Source organism: Rutidosis leptorrhynchoides, chromosome 3 (assembly GCF_046630445.1).
Source record: "Rutidosis leptorrhynchoides isolate AG116_Rl617_1_P2 chromosome 3, CSIRO_AGI_Rlap_v1, whole genome shotgun sequence".
NCBI lineage: Eukaryota > Viridiplantae > Streptophyta > Magnoliopsida > Asterales > Asteraceae > Rutidosis > Rutidosis leptorrhynchoides.
In genome coordinates, this window is record NC_092335.1 from 335,809,500 (window position 1) to 335,831,580 (window position 22,081).

At 30.1% G+C, this 22,081-nt stretch overlaps 1 non-coding gene across 1 annotated transcript; it reads left to right on the forward strand.

Moving 5' to 3' along the window:
• Positions 1 to 3,473: 3,473 nt before the first annotated feature.
• Positions 3,474 to 3,579, forward strand: LOC139903411 (small nucleolar RNA R71). The gene has a single exon (XR_011778231.1). It is a non-coding gene; the product is annotated as a small nucleolar RNA R71 (small nucleolar RNA).
• Positions 3,580 to 22,081: the final 18,502 nt, after the last annotated feature.

Consider the following 22,081-nt stretch of genomic DNA (forward strand, 5'->3'; position numbering starts at 1 on the left):
CTCGAAAGGCGGAATTCCTTGAAACTAAGTTCCTTATAGAAGGAAATAGTGAAAGGAAGATAGATCTTGAGGAGGTTCAAGATCAATTAGATGATACATAATTGGTTGACACTAGCAATCAACATGAAAATGTTGAAAATGATCAAATGGATGATCAAAATATACAAGACGTTCGCAAATCTGGTAGGATTAGTAATCCACCTGAGAGATATGGGTTTCTCATGGATGGTTGCTATATGGTTGATTTGGATGAACCAACAAACTACCAAGATGCTTTATCAAGGATTGATAAAGATAAATGGCAGGAAGCCATGAACGCTGAGATGCAATCCATGTATGACAACCAAGTTTGGGAACTTGTTACACAACCGACTGGCTCAAGGCTAGTTGATTGTAAATGGCTTTTCAAAATGAAAACCGACATACATGGAAACTTGGATACATATAAAGCTAGACTTGTAGCAAAAGGTTTCACTCAAACTCAATGGGTTGACTATGATGAAACTTTTTCACCCGTGGCAATGCTAAAGTCTATTAGGATATTATTTTCCATTGCTGCTCATTATGATTATGAAATATGGCAAATGGATGTCAAGACCGCTTTCCTAAATGGATATCTTGTGGAAGATGTCTATATGGTTCAGCCTGAAGGTTTTGTTGATCCGAAATATCCTAAAAAGGTATGCAAGTTAAAGAAGTCAATCTACGGATTGAAACAAGCATCTAGAATGTGGAATCATCGTTTTAATGAGGAAGCCGAGAAATTTGGCTTCATTAAAAATGGTGATGAAGCTTATGTATATAAGAAAGCTAGTGGGAGCACTATCATGTTCCTGGTACTATATGTAGATGATATATTGTTATTTGGAAATGATATTCCGGTAATGCAAGGAGTTAAAACTTGGCTAAGTAAATGCTTCTCCATTAAGGATCTTGGAGAAGCACAATACATTTTGGGGATTGGGATCTACAGGGATAGATCCAAGAAATTGATAGGTTTGAATCAAAGTGCATACATTGAAAAGATCTTGAAAAGGTTCAAGATGGGGAACTCTAAGAAAGGTTTGGTACCTATTCAAAGAGGAACGCTCCTTAGTTCATCTCAGTGTCCCACCACGAAAGATGAACAGGAGAGAATGAAGAAAGTCCTATATGCGTCTGCTATTGGGTCAATCATGTATGCAATGATATGTACTAGACCGGATGTGTCATGCGCTCTTAGCCTGACAAGTAGATACCAGAATAACCCAAAAAACAGTCATTAGATTGCTATTAAAAGTATATTAAAATACCTTAGGAGGACTAAGGATATGTTTCTTATATACGGGTCTGGTGAGGAGGAACTTGCAGTAAAGGGTTACGTGGACGCGAGTTTCCAAACTGATCGAGATGATTCTCGATCACAATCCGATTATGTCTTCACGTTAAATGGAGGTGCGGTCTCTTGGAAGAGTTCAAAATAGGATGTTGTTGCATTATCCACTACAGAGTCGGAATACATTGCCGCCTCATTGGCAGCTCAGGAAGCTGCATGGATGAAGAAATTCATCGACGACTTAGGAGTAGTCCCTTCCATTCGGGACCCTCTTGAGATCTTTTGTGACAACGAGGGTGAAATTGCTCAAATCAAGGAACCTCGTGCTCACCAAAAGACCCGTCACATTGAGCGGAGATTCAACTACATAAGAGATGAAGTTGAAAAGGGAAAGATATGTATTCGCAAAGTTCACACAGATCTTAATATAGCGGATCCTCTCACGAAGCTCTTACATGGAGCATAACATGCAGGACATGTTTGTTCATTAGGGCTTCGATATTCTAGTGATTGGTCATGATCTGTTTTAATTATTCTAAATTCCGTAGTCGATCACATTCGTGGGAACAAGTGTGAGGTTTAGACTATTATGAACTTGGATTGGTATACATTCACGGATTGAATGTGGGGCAAGGTTTCTACCAAGGTTCATAGATATTTATGGGATGTAAAAATTGGAAGACCCGCCATCAAGATTTACTAAATGGAGCCTTTGTGGTTGATCACATGTAATTTTGAGTAAAGGCGAATATCATTGTATCCTCTGACCTGAGATACATATTGGGTTCGAATATTTACCAAGTATTGTGCCTTGATTCTTTCCTTCGCTATTTTGAAATATGGTAGTTCATAAGGAAGAGTTCAGGTATAATGCAAGGTGTATATTTAGGACGTATGTAGTCAAGATGGAATTTGTCCCTCTTATTCGTTGAGAGTCAGATGTCTAAGGCCTGATAAACTTAAATCTAAAAGGGTGTGATCACTCTGTATCCCTTGGATTTAACATGACATCTAGGATGAAAGGATATAATGAAAAGAGTCACCTATTCATATTCGAGATGGGAACTCGAAAAGGATGATGTTATTGAATGGCACATAGTCACAACATATTGGGGGTGATAGACGGTAGTTAGGTGGTGTCCGTCGCTTGCATTAATTTCTTATGTTTCTCGTGCAAGTGGGAGATTGAAGGTTTTTCGTATGCCCGAGAGACATATTTAATTAATGTGGCTAATATGTTATGATCCAAGTTGGGTCATACCCAATAACAAGCTTACCGACACCTTAAACGTATTCAAGCTTAACGATTAAATCATTAAGTAAATACGCGACACTTGAATTTTAGAAAATCGGTTTTTCTAAAATGTTATCACTTGAGATAAATTATTTGGATAATTTATATATAATTGTTTATAAAATTAAATGATTATATTGTGTTATATTTTATAAAAGGTTTATAAAATATAAAAGTAACATAAAAGATATACATGTTTTATATATATATATCAAGGTGATATATATATAAAACCATTGTTATATATATAAGATATAGTGCAGATTTTTGTCTATCCAATACTCACATGCTAGTCTTATTTTGTTACTTTTAAGGCTACACAAGTCCATATAGGCATGGGCAACTCATGTACCAAAAAAGGACTTATTCTCTCAAGTGAAACAATAGATAAATGAGCTAAAAAAAAAACTGCACAAAGGGGAGCTGCTGTCCGTTTCTGGCCGTGAGGTTTTTAGTTCATAAAGGGGTTCTAATTTTTTTTTACAAGCTCAATTAAGTGTCCAAAAATCCTAACCACATATAGGAAGGTGTTGGTGATTGAAAGCTTGAGGTATTACTTGCTTGAGGCTTCAAGTTAGAGGCTTTATTCCATCATCTTTATCAACCATATTGCTGTCCAAATTCAGCTCCTAACTCATCTTAGAGGAGGTATAATCTTCTTCCTTCTTTGTTATATGTAAGCATTATTTCATAACTTGATAACTATATGGAATTCAATTAAAATGGTTATGCATATAAACTTGTTTTCTTAGTAATTATGCTTCTGCTTGTTATAACTTAAAACGAATTGGTTTCATGATTTTATTAACATTAAGAAACTTTTTATTATGTTGAATTCCATCACATATTTGGGCTGACCGTTCTAACTGGTGATTAGGGCATTTCTTCAGCAGAGTTTTGAATCGCTCCCATGTAGTGTAAAGAGATTCATCATAACTTTGTTTAAATTTAATGATGTCATTCTTAAGTTTGGTTTTTTTGGAAGGAGGAAAATATTTGGTTAGGATTTTAGTAGCCATCTCCGTCCATGACGTGATGGAATCCCTTTCCAATCCTTCAAACCATGTTTGTGCATGATGAGTGAGAGCATAGGGGAACAAGTATAGCCGGACTATATATTGTCCTATCCCTGGCTGTTTATAGGAGTTCGAAAGAGAAATGAATTTATCATGGTGAGAGTTAGGATCATCATTCGGTAATCCATGAAATTGACAGCCATTTTGGATGAGGTGTATAATGTGACGCTTTAATTCAAACGCGTGTCCTTGAATCTCTGGGAATCTGATTGGTCCTCCTCGACCTTCAACCGAGGGTTTGGTGTTTCTGCTAAATTAACGCGTAACGCCATTCGATTTCTGATTCGTTCTTCCTTGCTTGTGATGTGCGTAGAGGTGTATACGAAATAGTTATATTTTTACTACAAAATACTATTAAATACAATACAATTTTACACAAGTTATTTATTTATTTATAGAGTGGATATACCTAAACCTTGCTACAACACTTATAGGCAGTGTACCTAATCGTATAGTAGTGTAGTTTTTAGTAAGTCTGGTTCGTTCCACAGGGAGCTAGCCAAGTTTAACGCTATATTTTTTTAAAACTATATTTGTATAAATATAAATATAAGTAGTATTGTTATTATAAAAGGGGGTTTTTACCGTTTAATGACCGGTTTGTCGATTTTAAAACTTAAGTCGCAGTTAAAACATAATGTAAAATTTTAAATAAATAAAAGACTTAATTTAAAGCGTAAAGTAAATAACAATAATTAAAGTGCAATAAATTAAAGTGCGATAAATAAAATGACGATACATAAAATTGCGATAATTAAAAAGTGCGATAATTAAAATGACAATAAATTAAAGTGCGATAATTAAAAGTGCAATTAAATATGAAATAAAGGAATTATGCTTATTTAAACTTCCGTAATCATGATGTTTGACGTGTTGATTTTAGTTTATTACCATGGGTTAATTGTCCTTTGTCCTGGATTATTCAATATGTCCATCTGGTTTTTGTCCAAAACAGTCATTCAGTCATAAATATAAAGTGCGAGTGTCCTCATCAAATTATCCTTATATCCGAAGTCAAATATTCCAACTAATTGGGGACTTAAACTATAATTACACCAATTTTCCTTGTATATAATTCACCCCTGTTTTAATAAGTCCATTTACTATTAATCCATTCTCGTGTCCGGTTAAATGAACGATTATTAGTACGTATAAATATCCCGCCCATCGTGTCTGATCGAGTGTATGTGTGAAAGGACCCGTTCATATACATTATAAACGATTCACAATAGTTGATTACATCGCGAGGTATTTGACCTCTATATGATACATTTTACAAACATTGCATTCGTTTTTAAAAGACAAACTTTCTTTACATCGAAATTTGACAGGCACGCATACCATTTCATAATATCCACTATCCAACTATAAGTTGACTTAATAATAATCTTTGATGAACTCAATGACTCGAATGCAACGTTCTTCGAAATATGGCATGAAAGACTCCAAGTAATATCTTTAGAATGAGTAAACGTACAGCGGAAAATTTCTTTAATACCTGAGAATAAACATACTTTAAAGTGTCAACCAAAAGGTTGGTGAGTTCATAGGTTTAATTTCTATATAATAATCATAATGTTTAATAAGCCACAAGATTTCATTTAATTAAATGTGTAGGATCATTACAACTGCAAAAATCATTCATACGATGAGTCGCCTGGTAACCGACCTTAACATAGAGCGCTTAAGATATGTGGCAGCATACATTCCACTATTCAAATGTATGACAAGAACCCTTCGAAGTACTAAAGCATTTCCACTATTCGAAAATGGGGGTGGTTGGTGCCCGTAGATCTACCTTTAGGATTCGCGTCAATTAGTGTTTTTCACTAATTCTTAGGTTACCAAGCATAATAATAATAAGTACAGATATCCGGTATAACAAAACCATCGTAGAATGTAGTTTCATGAACTTGTGCTTATTTGTAAAACATTTATAAAAGCAGTGCATGTATTCTCAGTCCCAAAAGAATATATTGCAAAAGCATTTAAAATGGAGCAAATGAAACTCACCATACTGTATTTCTTAGTAAAAATACATATAACGTCATTGAACAAGTGCAAGGTTGACCTCGGATTCACGAACCTAAATTAAGTATATGTATTTATATGTTGGTCAATATTTGTCTCAACAAATTAGGTCAGGTCATAGTGTATCACAATCCTAATGCTCGAGTCTAGTATGCAAAAGTCAACAAAAGTTAATTTGATTCAAAATGATTTCCAAAATTTATACATGATTATTATATAGTTTAAATATCGTCGTTTTATATTTGTAAATATTTTTAAAAGATTTTATTAGAGTAAATAATATAATTCATTTATTATTAAAATTTATATAATAAAAATATACTTTTATATATCTTGAGTAATAAAATTTATAAAGTTCATTTAATATAATATGATAGGTAGTATTAACGTAATTATATTACTCGTAGTAAAATATCTTTGTATTACATATTTATTTGATAAAATAACATTGATAATAATAATAATAAGCAAAACTTTTATTATTTTGTAATAATAATTATTATTATTCTATTAATAAAAATATCAATATTTATATTTACTAAAAGTGATATTATGAATAAGCGATAATTCTAATTATGATAACTTTAATTTTTACGATACTTTTTAATATTAATTTTAAAATAATAACTCTATTTAAAATGATAATAATAATAATATTTTATAATAACAATGACATTTCTATTAAAATGATAATTTTTGTTAAAATGATAGTTTTAATACTAACGATACTTTTAATAATAATAGTAATGATAAAAATAATAAGAAAGATAATTTTATCTAAATCAATATCTTATAATATTTTAATTTCATCATGATACACATACTCATTATTTCCTAATCGTTTCGTTTAATAGCTTTTAATCGACTTTTATATCGTGTTCATAATAATGATAATAATAGTAATCAAAATAATTAGGTGTTACTAATACTAGTTTTAATTACAATAATACTAATAATGATAATTACTATGGCATTATTAACGATAATACTAATAATTATTTTAATGATAATATAATAATAATAATAATAATAACAATAACCATTTTTAAATAATGATATATATATTAATAATAATAATAATAATAATAATAATAATAATAATTAGATAATAATAAAAATACTAATTATAACTTTAACAATAATAACGATAGTATTAATAAAAATAACAATTTTTAATGATAATTCCTTTTATTGATAAAGATAAGATAAAACTAGAACGACGATAATAACGACGATAATAATAATCATTTTTAATAATAATACAAAAATTCGATTGACTATAACTTCAAATCTGTTCATCGAAACCATCCGATATCTAAATGAAAAGTTCTTAATTTTTCGCTAGCTTTCCAACGACATGCATATCTTATACCTTATCTCAACCGCATACGTAACTAATTCAGGATTCAACATATCCTATCTAATAGCAATATCAAAAGTACATGTATACATAATCCTATATTCTCAAGCACTAGTCAGGGATACACTATTAGTATGTAAAAATTTAATTATGAGTACTCACATATCAATATTGAGATTCAATATTGTAGGAAAGGTATGTAGACGCAACGAAGATGATAAACACTAGTTTGACTCACGATCAATACTCCCGAACTATACCCATAACCTCCATAGCTATAACCCATAATTTCTTTAGCTCTATCCCGCTCGAAAAACAATTTCGAAATCACTCGAACAGTACTCCGTCGTAATATTTTATGTATACTAATAATATCTTGAAATAATATGGATTAAATATATATATATATGTAAATCGATTGAGAGAGTTTAGAGAAAAATATTTTCAAGTTTCTGTGAAATAATAAAATCAATTGAATTCTATTTATAATAGATTTTTGAATTATTAAAGTGAATTATTAAAGTATGAATTATTAAAGTGAACTATTAAAGTATGAATTATTAAAGTGAATTATTAAAGTATGAATTATTAAAGTGAATTATTAAAGTATGAATTATTAAAGTGAATTATTAAAGTATGAATTATTAAAGTGAATTATTAAGGTATGAATTATTAAAGTGAATTATTAAAGTATGAATTATTAAAGTTAAAGTCAAGTAAAAAATAAAGTAAAGGTAAAGTTTAAGTATAAATATTATGTATAAAACTATGTACGTATAATACGCGTATAAATATATATAATATTAATTTAAATCGTTATATATATTTAATAAAATAAAATATAAATATCGTTATCTTTATCATACTGGTTAAGTAATGAGTTATCAAAAGTAGTTGTAGATATTTATAAAAGTTATATACATTTTAATAATAAAGTTCTTTTTAAACTGAAAACGTTTTTGTACGTTTGAAACTAAATCAAATAAATATGATAATTTTGTTTTCCAAAACTAAATATATTTAAGAATCATTTTGTTTAAAGGTTAAAATAATGGAAATCGTTATATCATAAAACGTTTTAGAAAAGTGGAATCATATATATTCGTAATAGGTTTCAAGTTTTTTTTTTAAATTACATTCTGTTGGTGAAACATGGGATAAAGTTCAAAGGTTAAATAAATGTATGAAATCATCTTAATGAAAAATGTCGAGTTACTTAACTTGTCGATATCCAACATCTAAGTTATTTACACTCCACGTTCTAACTTATAAATCACTTTATCATTTTCCGAATGTTGTCAAAAAGAATAGATTTCTTAAATCACAGTGGACCTCATAACATAGACCCGTAATCATATCACAATGTATATGATAAATCAGTCATTTGATATTATCTTCTAATTCCATCGATAAACATATTAAAATAAATACGTTCATGTACAGTATTATTCGTTTAATACTTTATTAATATTCTCAAGTTATAATATATATATATATATATATATATATATATATATATATATATATATATATATATATATATATATATATATATATATATATATATATATATATATATATATATATATATATATATATATAACGGTTCGTGAATCGTCGGAATTTGGTCGAGGTTATAATGAATCTATAAACACAATTTAAAATTCTTGAGATTTAACTTAACAAACTTTGTTTATCGTGTCGGAATAATATAAAGATAAAGTTTAAATTTGGTTGGAAATTTTCGGGTTGTCACAATGTGGTTATTTATAGGTACGTCCAATTGTAAATCTTTATATTAAATTAACAAACTATCATTTAATTAAACAAATATAAAGCCCATTAATAGCCCATAGTCTAATTTCTACAAGTGTCGTTCTTTTGTCTAAACCCCAATTATGGTACAAAGCCCAATTACCCCGTCTTAAATATTTAGCCCAACATCATTATTACTTCGATTTAAATAAGCATAATAATAACTTAGCTACGAGACATTAATTTAAAAATGTTGAACATAACTTACAATGATTAATAATAGCGTAGCGTTACACGGACAGAATTTCGACATACACCCTTACAACATTCGCTAACATACCCTTATTATTAAACTTTAATATTAAAATTATAATTAAAATATAAATATAAATATATATCGTGTGAGGGAGAGGAAAGAAAAAGATGTATATAGTTCGACCAAAAACTGCGAAATTTATAGGATGTGGCCACCAACTTCTTTCCATGCGATCGCATGGAAATTGTTCTTCCTGGCCATGTGATCGCATGGCCCTCTTTTACAGCTCAGGAACCTTTATTTTCTTGTTTGTCGACAGTTTTATATATAATATAATATATATATATATATATATATATATATATATATATATATATATATATATATATATATATATATATATATATAATTTTAAGAATTAATTATATATTATATTATATTCATTTGCATAGTTGACTTGTAATTTTTAGTCCGTTGCGTCGAGCATTGAGAGTTGACTCTGGTCTCGATTCCGGATTTTCGAACGTCCTTGCTGAAGCGACCCGTCCTAATCCATCCGGACGAAGTCCTTATCGATCATAAACGATTCACAATAGTTGATTTCATCACGAAGTACTTGACCTCAATATGATACATTTTACAAACATTGCATTCATTTTTGAAAAGACAATATTTCATTACATCAAAAGTTGACGGCATGCATACCATTTTATAATATATCTAACTATAATTGATTTAATAATAATCTTGATGATCTCAACGACTAGAATGCAATGTATTTTGAACTATGTCATGAATGACCCCAAGTAATATCTTTAAAATGAGCAATTACACAGCGGAAGATTTCTTTCGTACCTGAGAATAAACATGCTTTCAAGTGTCAACCAAAAGGTTGGTGAGTTCATTAGTTTAACATAAATAATTATTTCATAATTTTAATAGATCACAAGATTTCATATTTCCATTTCTCATAAACATACGTCCCATGCATAGAGACAAAAATATCATTCATATGGATTGAACACCTGGTAACCGACATTTACAATATACATATAAGAATATCCCCATCATTCCGGGATCCTCCTTCGGACATGATATAAATTTCGAAGTACTAAAGCATCCGGTACTTTGGATGGGGCTTGTTGGGCCCGATAGATCTATCTTTAGAGTTCGCGTCAATTAGGGTGTCTGTTCCCTAATTCTTAGATTACCAGACTTAATAAAAAGGGGCATATTCGATTTCGATCATTCAACCATATAATGTAGTTTCGATTACTTGTGTCTATTTCTTAAAACATTTATAAAAGTGCATGCATTCTCAGTCCCAAAAATATATATTGCAAAAGCATAAAAGGGGAGTAATGAAACTCACGCATATAAATATTGTAAAACAGTTAATTAAGCATTTCCATGTATTCTCAGCCCAAAAATGTAAAGAGTAAAAGGGATCAAATGAAACTCACCTAATGTATTTTGTAGTAAAAATACATATGACAATATTTAACATCTGAACAATGTAGGTTTGGCCTCGGATTCACGAACCTATATCATTTATATATATATTAACACATATAAGGGAAATCGAACAAATTATGTATTGATATTAATAATATATATATATATATATATATATATATATATATATATATATATATATATATATATATATATATTATTTTAATTGTTATATATTTTTATATACTTTGTATATATGTTTCATATAAATATTTGTTTGATAGAATGATAATAATAAAGTTAGTGAATAACATGTTGTTATATTTTGTGATAATAATAATAATCATATTAATAATAATAATATTAATAGTATACATAAAATAATAGTAATAAAAGTAATAATGATAGTAATAATAATAATCTTAAAAATTTTGATAATCTAACTAATACTAATAAAATAAAAATGATAAATTTGATAAAAATGATAATTTTAAATATAATAATAATAATAATAATAATAATAATAATAATAATAATAATAATAATAATAATAATAATAATAATAATAATAATAATAATAATAATAATAATAATAATAGAAACTACCTTAAAAAGCTCCAAAAAGAAATAAACTGACTTAGCCCGGGCTCGAACCCGCAACCTCTTGAAACCCGACAACACTCCTAAGCCATCCATCTGCCTTCTGATTTTCTAATTTAACTTCTAGCTCATCCTATTTAACCCGATTAGCTGTACGACCCAACAGGAGTATTTGAATTTCGACCCACTGCAGTTAACCAAGCCCAACAATAGGATTTCGGCCCAATTTAGGATTAAATAAGCCTGCTATTTAAAAAAAACAGAAAACTGGAGTATGGAAGGATTGAACACAGGACCTCTAGCTTAAACAACAAATCACCAAACCATTCCTCTACTCTATCATATCTGTGTTAAGATCCCGAAATAAAAATATAATCTGTATTTTTAATTGTTTCTTCTTCTTCTAAAACTAAAACCCAGAACTATTCATCAACCTCAAAAATTATCATCTTAGCTATTTCATCTCATCATCCAAGCGTAATCTTATCATTCTTATCATGATCACCATGATCATCATAATCATAATCATCATATCAATTATAAAAGAAAATTCATCATCGTCGTAAAAGAAAAAAAAAATATAAAATGACTATTCTTCATCATCATCATCATTAATCACGCTCATAATCATCATTAAATATCGAACAAAACAAAACCATAACAGGTTCGAGCAATATACTTCGACTGTTCATCATCTTAAAAAAAAATTCATCATCATCGTGAATGAATGTTACAGGTGGATGTGGGTTAGTTTGAGGTCTACAATTGAACAGAAACAGGGACTAGTAGCGAACGTTAGAAACATAACACTCTAGCAACAACCTTAAATTATTAAGTGAAGTAGTGTGTTATCGATGGTGGTGGTGGAAAACAGATAAACAATGGCTGCAGTAGTAGCATGATGCAGTCTTAAATGTGATGGGTTAAAGTAACTTAATTACAGTAGCAGCTCACGAGTAGCAAAGACACGATAGCTCTTTGAAACCTCGTAATCGTGTGTAGTTCACAAAGAAGAAGGAGAGAGAGAAAAGAGAAGAGAGAGAGAGTGACGGTGGAGGGTGGTGAAGGTGATTTATAACGGTGTTATGAGTGATTGTAGGTTGATGGTGGAGTGACGGTTTTAGAAGGTGGTTAAAGACTGCAAGATAGTGATGGTGGTCGGTGAAGGTGGTTCCCGTATAGTGGTGATGATTCTCGTGGGTTTATACGTTTACAATAGTATGAGTGATTGGGTTTGATGACGGTTGTACGAGAAAGAAAAATCAAGGAGGAGAAGGATAGAGAGAGATGGCGTTTGATGTGATTGTGGTGGTTGTTTACGGTTGTTCACCATGGTAGAGGTGACATGGTGATTACGGTTGTTGCAAAAGGATGAAGGTGGTGATGAGCTTTTGATCACAAAATAAAGAAACAAGAAGAAGAAGGAAGAGTAATATATACTCAGAGTCTCCTTTGATGAAGTAATAATAATAGGCATAAATGTATAAGGTTATATAATATGGATATATATAATAAAATAATATACATCAATCTCATTTATCATATAATGTCAAAAGGAAACAGTAATTAGTGCAGAGAATTGAAATGGATCTTTTAAAAACAGTAAAGCAGCCGTTTCATTTAACTTACTCTACCGACACTTTTTCCCGGATGGCTATATTGTGTCCATTGCTAAACAGTTAACGTATAAAAGTGTTCCTAAAAAATCCCAAATTTTTAGATTAAATATATTTAATTATTTCACGCATTAACTGTTTGAAACCTGATAAAAAAAGTTCAATAATTATTTATTTTCTGTTCCAATTTATATGTACGGAGTACTAATATTTAAACTTAAAAATGTAAAAATACTTTTAACAAATCTAAAATCTTTGTAATCGATTTACAGTTCAACTTTTATTTTAATCCATCATAAACTTATATTAAATCTATATGAACGCTAACGAAATGTCAACCGAGTATTACTGACGTTTACTAATTAAGCTCGAAATCATTTATATTCCCTTTCTATATATAAACAGTTTTAAAATAGCAAAGTTAATTACTAAAACAAATATATTATATATTTTTAAACAAATAGATTTAATATAACTTTATATATTTACAAGTAATACTTATACACATATTTATATATATCTATATATTTTATAGTTTCCATTAATCGCATTTTATTTTATTTATTTTATAATATAAATCCTAATAATCATATTATATAATATTCTAAATTATATTTCAAATTATAAATACCTATTTAAATATATATGTTATCTATTTACAAATAGTTGTTCGTGAATCGTCGGGAATGGTCGAAAGTCAAACGAAATTATGGAACAGTTCAAAATATTTGTGACTTAACATTACAGACTTTGCTTATCGTGTTGAAATCATATAAGATTAAGTTTAAATTTGGTTGGAAATTTCCGGGTCATCACAGTACCTACCCGTTAAAGAAATTTCGTCCCGAAATTTGAGTGAGGTAGTCATGGCTAACAATAAAAATATTTTCATGACGAATATGAGTTGATAACAAAATTTTTATCATCGCTAAGTAACTGAATAGAATAATTAAATTACTCGAAGCGTATGAGAGAAACTATCGCAAAAGATTTGAATAGAGATTCGCCTTAGCTTTTGACCTAGTCAGGGTTGAATTCCGGAATTTAAAAGATTAAAGAAAATCTTGGAAATCTGTAAGATTTGATTCTTCAGCGAATAAGAAAATTAAGATCTCTATAATTAATGCGGAAATCTGCCTTGATTTCTTTGTCTGGTATTTTCACTATAAATGAACTTTTTTCGTTCCATTACTTTCACCATTCCTATACTTTCTTCCTCTGTTCCTACTTCTAAAATATTGTGAAAATGCTCCATCCAGTTCTGATTCATGATATTTTCCTATCTATGTATCTATCATCCTTCTTTTCAATCTTCTACCAGAAAATCTGTTTACTTCTACTAGTGCCTTGGGGGGAATACTATTCTTAATTATACCGTGTCTTTATGTTACTATTTATATTAATATCCACGGTTTGTAACTTCTGTGTTGTTATTGGGTTTTATAGCTTCCCTTATATTTCAATGTCCCTGCTTCTGTCTCCTATATTTATTGTCATCTACAGTTAATGCACTCTCTTATTTGCTGCGATTTATACCCCCTTTCTATTTCGGAGCTTCATGATTTTGTTTACTTTTCGCAAGTAACGGTCCAGAATTCATAGGTATGGAGTTTCGAATTATCATAATATACAAGGTAGAAAGGAAATGTAGTAGCATGATTTGTTTTGTCGAATTACCTATATTACTAAGAATAGAACTATCAAGAATATATTTTCTTGATATGTTCAGAAGTTAAGCAGAATGAAGAAGTTATGTAACATGGCACATGATGACGTTATAATCTGTGAATCATCATGTTCCATTTAGAAACTCAGCATGACTTACGATAATATAATCACATTGATCAAGTGTCATTATATTATACTAACTCATGCATCAATTCCCAACATTACTTCAATAACATTCATATTTTAAGCTCGAAAGTTTACAGAATATAAAAACTAACAGTTTCTATATAATGTAATACTGATAGTACGAAGAGATTAATGATTTCAGATAAGAATAGTTATAAAAATTATCTCCAGAAATATGGAGGATATTTATAATGAAAGATACGATAATATCTCGGAATATCTAAGATCAGAGGATGATAGAAACTATTGTCTGCAAGGGTTTAGAGTAAGGAGCAAGATATTCACTAAAGACTTTAGCAGACATTGAATCATTTGGATTCTTTGAAGTCAAACTTATTCTTTGTGATTTGTCCATGGCTTTCTTCATAGTTTCGCATAATCTGCTTTTCGGTACTAAATTTTCTATTGAATGTTTCCAATATAATGATACACATGAAGCATGAAAAGGTATGTAATTTCGGACGAGAATATTTAAGAAAATATCCTCAGAAATATCGAAAATATTGATGATGATATTTTGGAATTTCTAAGTTCGATGGTTGATGGAGAAAGATTTTCCGCAATATTTTAACATGACTTCGGAGCAAGATATTCTCTAAAGATTTCATCGGGTCCAGAATTACCTGGATTCTTTGAATATAGTGTTTGGTCCTTGCATTTGTCCTTGGTCTCCTTCGTGGTTAGCTCAATCCGTTTTCCAGTTCCAACTTTTCTGCGCTTTTCCAACATACTATTCTTTATCATCAAACTTCCGATGATTAAGGTCGTTTTACAGTTGTCTATGGTTTCTGCTGCTTCATTCAGCTTTTTCAACATTCAGAGTATTGATTTGTGACTAAGTGCTTTTCAGAATTTCAGAATAAGAGATCATAATTCTAAGAGATAAATGTCATACATATAACTGTTGATGTAGATATGCTGTGAGTTTTCAAAGTACTGATTGCTGATTCTCGGTAACTGTTATGGCAGATCTCGTTACAAGATGCGGATGAGTATATGATAGGGTTTCAATGAATAAATATAATGATTTGTCAGAGAGATTTAAGGCAAAAAAAAAAAAACAACGAGGTTGCTGGTACGTCTTCTGGTTATATGGTGGAATATAAAAGAACTCTCGGTTATCAAAAGGGTAATTGTATATATCAGGATTATAGTAAGGCTATTTCGAATGAAAAGTCGAAGTTGACTTGCTGGAGCTGTGACAAAATTGGCTACTTTGAAAAGGGATCGCAAAGTTATTTTTGCTAATAAATGCCAAAGGATCTGACGCAGCGGCTACGTGTTAAACTTTTACTCAGTTGCCGAGAGTTTCTCAGGTGCATAACTATATGCATAGATGAATTGCGGTTGATTCATCCTATCGATTGAGGTGTTTTCAAGAATCATGAAAGGTTTGAACGCAGATTGTAATCGTGATGATACGAATGGGGTTTAAAATGAAATCAAGTGGCAAACTTGAAGAATTGTTTAATTTCATATGTTATAATCAATATTTTAATTCATTTTAATTGTCCAGTGTTGGTAGTCTACAGTTGATAGTCCACAGTAACTGTCCAATAATTCATATATAGTTTAATATATAATATTCGAATTAATTAATACGTATCGTGACCCGTATACGTCTCAGACTCGATCACAACTCAAAGTATATATATTATTATAGAATCAACCTCAACCCTGTATAGCTAACTCCCACATTACTGCATATAGAGTGTCTATGGTTATTCCAAATAATATATATAGATGGGTCGATATGATATATCAAAATGTTGTATACGTGTCCCGATATTTAAAGTGCATAAAATAAATAACAGAAATTAAATGACGATAAATAAAATTGCGAGAATATAAATTGCGATAAATAAACTGCGATAAATAAATTGGGATAAAATAAAATGTAATACAGAATTAACAGTTAGCTAGGAACAGTTAGCTAGGATTTTGTTAGCGTGGATTCTTAACAAAATTTCCCATAGTTAATTAGTCTGTTTCTAATAAATTTTATTTTATCAAATGTTTTCTTCATTATGCCACTTGTTGGATTCTGATAGTTCAAAATCTAAATTTAAAATTGAATGAAAATGGTTATTCTGCGGTGAACGAATACGGATACCGGTGGATGTAATTAGGATAGTGAATAACTGTCGAATCAGATTCGAAGAATATACAGTGTAACTTATTAATGTGAAATTTAAATATTCCTCGGGTATTACCTACCCGTTAAAATATTTTCACCATTAACAGTTTGTACAAAAGAATTTTTAATTACAATCTTTATGAAAATACAAATATATATATATATATATATATATATATATATATATATATATATATATATATATATATATATATATATATATTTTCTTCAGATGTAATCATGGATTTAATGAGTCAATATGATATTAAACTCATTTGATTTATCGTTAGAACAAGAATATATAATCTCTAACATATTAGAGATTACATAATCGCCATGTCGAACGAAGATAAATGATGTAGAATGATACGTAGAACGATGATTATACTCAAGGTACAGAATGAGATTTCGAAGCTGGTGATGCAGATGTTGTTGTTGGTGGTACTAGTGCTGTTGGTGCTGAGGTTGGTGAGGTTACTGGTGTTGGTGATACTGTTGGTGCTTGCAATTTGTGTACCGTGCTCTCTAAAGTTAACACTCGAGCTCGGAGTTCTTTAACTTCTTCTACTAACCCTGTTTGGTTATCAGTGTGAGGTAGAGATCAGATATCTTCTCTAGTTCTGTTAATGGTAGTCTCAAGATGAAAAATTCTGGCAAAAAGGGTATAAACAGTGTTGCGAACAGGTTCGCCGGTGAGCGGGTCAAGTACTCCAAGGTTAGGTGGTAGATTCGATTCATAATATGGAGTACCTTCTTCCCTTCTCCATAGGGTGAGTATGTCGCAAACCTACCCCCATTTTCTCCAGTAATCACGGTAGCTGATTGGTTGGTGTGCTCCTGTCACGCTATCTTCGGAGTTAGAGGAACTTGGTCGATTCGTAGAGGCCATCTTACGCGATCTCAGGAAAGGTTTTTGGTATGAAGACTTTAGTGACAGCAATTGATGGTTGGATGGTATTCTCAATGCATAAATTGCATAGTTATATATATAGTACCAGGATCCCTTAAATTAAGGAGAAATTTACGAGAGATATCAGGCAAGGTCTACAGTAACAGATACGCTAAGATATAAATTTATCTATACACTATTCATGCAATCAATGCAGTAATATGTGTCTAGACTAGGAATGATAAGCAGGTAATTTCTTAAGGATGATAAGTAGATGATTTCTGACTAGAAATGATAAGCAAAACGTTTGACATGCAGACACGGTCGAAGTCCAGACTCACTAATGCCTCCTAACGACTTATCAGTTAGACACACTAATGCAGACCTGGTTCGCTAAGACCTCTGCTCTGATACCAACTGAAGCGACCCGTCCTAATCCATCCGGACGAAGTCCTTATCAATTATAAACGATTCACAATAGTTGATTTCATCGCGAGGTACTTGACCTCTATATGATACATTTTGCAAACATTGCATTCGTTTTTGAAAAGACAATATTTCATTACATCGAAAGTTGACGGCATGCATACCATTTTATAATATATCTAACTATAATTGATTTAATAATAATCTTGATGATCTCAACGACTCGAATGCAACGTCTTTTGAACTGTGTCATGAATGACCCCAAGTAATATCTTTAAAATGAGCAATTACACAGCGGAAGATTTCTTTCGTACCTGAGAATAAACATGCTTTCAAGTGTCAACCAAAAGGTTGGTGAGTTCATTAGTTTAACATAAATAATTATTTCATAATTTTAATAGACCACAAGATTTCATATTTCCATTTCTCATAAACATACGTCCCATGCATAGAGACAAAAATATCATTCATATGGATTGAACACCTGGTAACCGACATTCACAATATACATATAAGAATATCCCCATCATTCCGGAATCCTCCTTCGGACATGATATAAATTTCGAAGTACTAAAGCATCCGGTACTTTGGATGGGGCTTGTTGGGCCCGATAGATCTATCTTTAGAGTTCGCGTCAATTAGGGTGTCTGTTCCCTAATTCTTAGATTACCAGACTTAATAAAAAGGGGCATATTCGATTTCGATCATTCAACCATATAATGTAGTTTCGATTACTTGTGTCTATTTCGTAAAACATTTATAAAAGCGCATGCATTCTCAGTCCCAAAAATATATATTGCAAAAGCATAAAAGGGGAGTAATGAAACTCACACATATAAATATTGTAAAATAGTTAATAAAGCATCTGCATGTATTCTCAGCTCAAAAATGTAAAGAGTCAAAGGGATCAAATGAAACTCACCCAAAAATGTAGGGTTGGCCTCGGATTCACGAACCTATATCATTTATATATATATTAACACATATAAGGGAAATCGAACAAATTATGTATTGATATTAATATATATATATATATATATATATATATATATATATATATATATATATATATATATATATATATATTATTTTAATTGTTATATATTTTTATATAATTTGTATATATGTTTCATATAAATATTTGTTTGATAGAATGATAATAATAAAGTTAGTGAATAACATGTTGTTTTATTTTGTGATAATAATAATAATCATATTAATAATAATAATATTAATAGTATACATAAAATAATAGTAATAAAAGTAATAATGATAGTAATAATAATAATCTTAAAATTTTTGATAATCTAACTAATACTAATAAAATAAAAATGATAATTTTTATAAAAATGATAATTTTAATAATAATAATAATAATAAAATAATAATAATAATAATAATAATAATAATAATAATAATAATAATAATAATAATAATAATAATAATAATAATAATAATAATAATAATAATAATAATAATAATAATAATAATAATAATAATAATAATAATAATAGAAACTACCTTAAAAAGCTCCAAAAAGAAATAAACTGACTTAGCCCGGGCTCGAACCCACAACCTCTTGAAACCCGACAACACTCCTAAACCATCCATCTGCCTTCTAATTTTCTAATTTAACTTCTAGCTCATCCTATTTAACCCGATTAGCTGTACGGCCCAACAGGAGTATTTGAATTTTGGCCCACTGCAGTTAACCAAGCCCAACAATAGGATTTCGGCCCAATTTAGGATTAAATAAGCCTGCTATTTAAAAAAAATAGAAAACTGAAGTATGGTGAAATGTCCCGTTCTTATTGATTAAAAACGTTCCATATTAATTGATTTTGTTGCGAGGTTTTGACCTCTATATGAGACGTTTTTCAAAGACTGCATTCATTTTAAAACAAACCATAACCTTTATTTCATAAATAAAGGTTTAAAAAGCTTTACATAGATTATCAAATAATGATAATCTAAAATATCCTGTTTACACACGACCATTACATAATGGTTTACAATACAAATATGTTACATCGAAATCAGTTTCTTGAATGCAGTTTTTACACAATATCATACAAACATGGACTCCAAATCTTGTCCTTATTTTAGTATGCAATAGCGGAAGCTCTTAATATTCACCGGAGAATAAACATGCTTTAAACGTCAACAAAAATGTTGGTGAGTTATAGGTTTAACCTATATATATCAAATCGTAACAATAGACCACAAGATTTCATATTTCAATACACATCCCATACATAGAGATAAAAATCATTCATATGGTGAACACCTGGTAACCGACATTAACAAGATGCATATATAAGAATATCCCCATCATTCCGGGACACCCTTCGGATATGATATAAATTTCGAAGTACTAAAGCATCCGGTACTTTGGATGGGGTTTGTTAGGCCCAATAGATCTATCTTTAGGATTCGCGTCAATTAGGGTGTCTGTTCCCTAATTCTTAGATTACCAGACTTAATAAAAAGGGGCATATTCGATTTCGATAATTCAACCATAGAATGTAGTTTCACGTACTTGTGTCTATTTTGTAAATCATTTATAAAACCTGCATGTATTCTCATCCCAAAAATATTAGATTTTAAAAGTGGGACTATAACTCACTTTCACAGATTTTTACTTCGTCGGGAAGTAAGACTTGGCCACTGGTTGATTCACGAACCTATAACAATATATACATATATATCAAAGTATGTTCAAAATATATTTACAACACTTTTAATATATTTTGATGTTTAGTTTATTAAGTCAGCTGTCCTCGTTAGTAACCTACAACTAGTTGTCCACAGTTAGATGTACAGAAATAAATCGATAAATATTATCTTGAATCAATCCACGACCCAGTGTATACGTATCTCAGTATTGATCACAACTCAAACTATATATATTTTGGAATCAACCTCAACCCTGTATAGCTAACTCCAACATTCACATATAGAGTGTCTATGGTTGTTCCGAAATATATATAGATGTGTCGACATGATAGGTCGAAACATTGTATACGTGTCTATGGTATCTCAAGATTACATAATATACAATACAAGTTGATTAAGTTATGGTTGGAATAGATTTGTTACCAATTTTCACGTAGCTAAAATGAGAAAAATTATCCAATCTTGTTTTACCCATAACTTCTTCATTTTAAATCCGTTTTGAGTGAATCAAATTGCTATGGTTTCATATTGAACTCTATTTTATGAATCTAAACAGAAAAGTATAGGTTTATAGTCGGAAAAATAAGTTACAAGTCGTTTTTGTAAAGGTAGTCATTTCAGTCGAAAGAACGACGTCTAGATGACCATTTTAGAAAACATACTTCCACTTTGAGTTTAATCATAATTTTTGGATATAGTTTCATGTTCATAATAAAAATCATTTTCTCAGAATAACAACTTTAAAATCAAATTTTATCATAGTTTTTAATTAACTAACCCAAAACAGCCCGCGGTGTTACTACGACGGCGTAAATCCGGTTTTACGATGTTTTTCGTGTTTCCAGGTTTTAAATCATTAAGTTAGCATATCATATAGATATAGAACATGTGTTTAGTTGATTTTAAAAGTCAAGTTAGAAGGATTAACTTTTGTTTGCGAAAAAGTTTAGAATTAACTAAACTATGTTCTAGTGATTACAAGTTTAAACCTTCGAATAAGATAGCTTTATATGTATGAATCGAATGATGTTATGAACATCATTACTACCTTAAGTTCCTTGGATAAACCTACTGGAAAAGAGAAAAATGGATCTAGCTTCAATGGATCCTTGGATGGCTCGAACTTCTTGAAGCAGAATCATGACACGAAAACAAGTTCAAGTAAGATCATCACTTGAAATAAGATTGTTATAGTTATAGAAATTGAACCAAAGTTTGAATATGATTATTACCTTGTATTAGAATGATAACCTACTGTAAGAAACAAAGATTTCTTAAGGTTGGATGATCACCTTACAAGATTGGAAGTGAGCTAGCAAACTTGAAAGTATTCTTGATTTT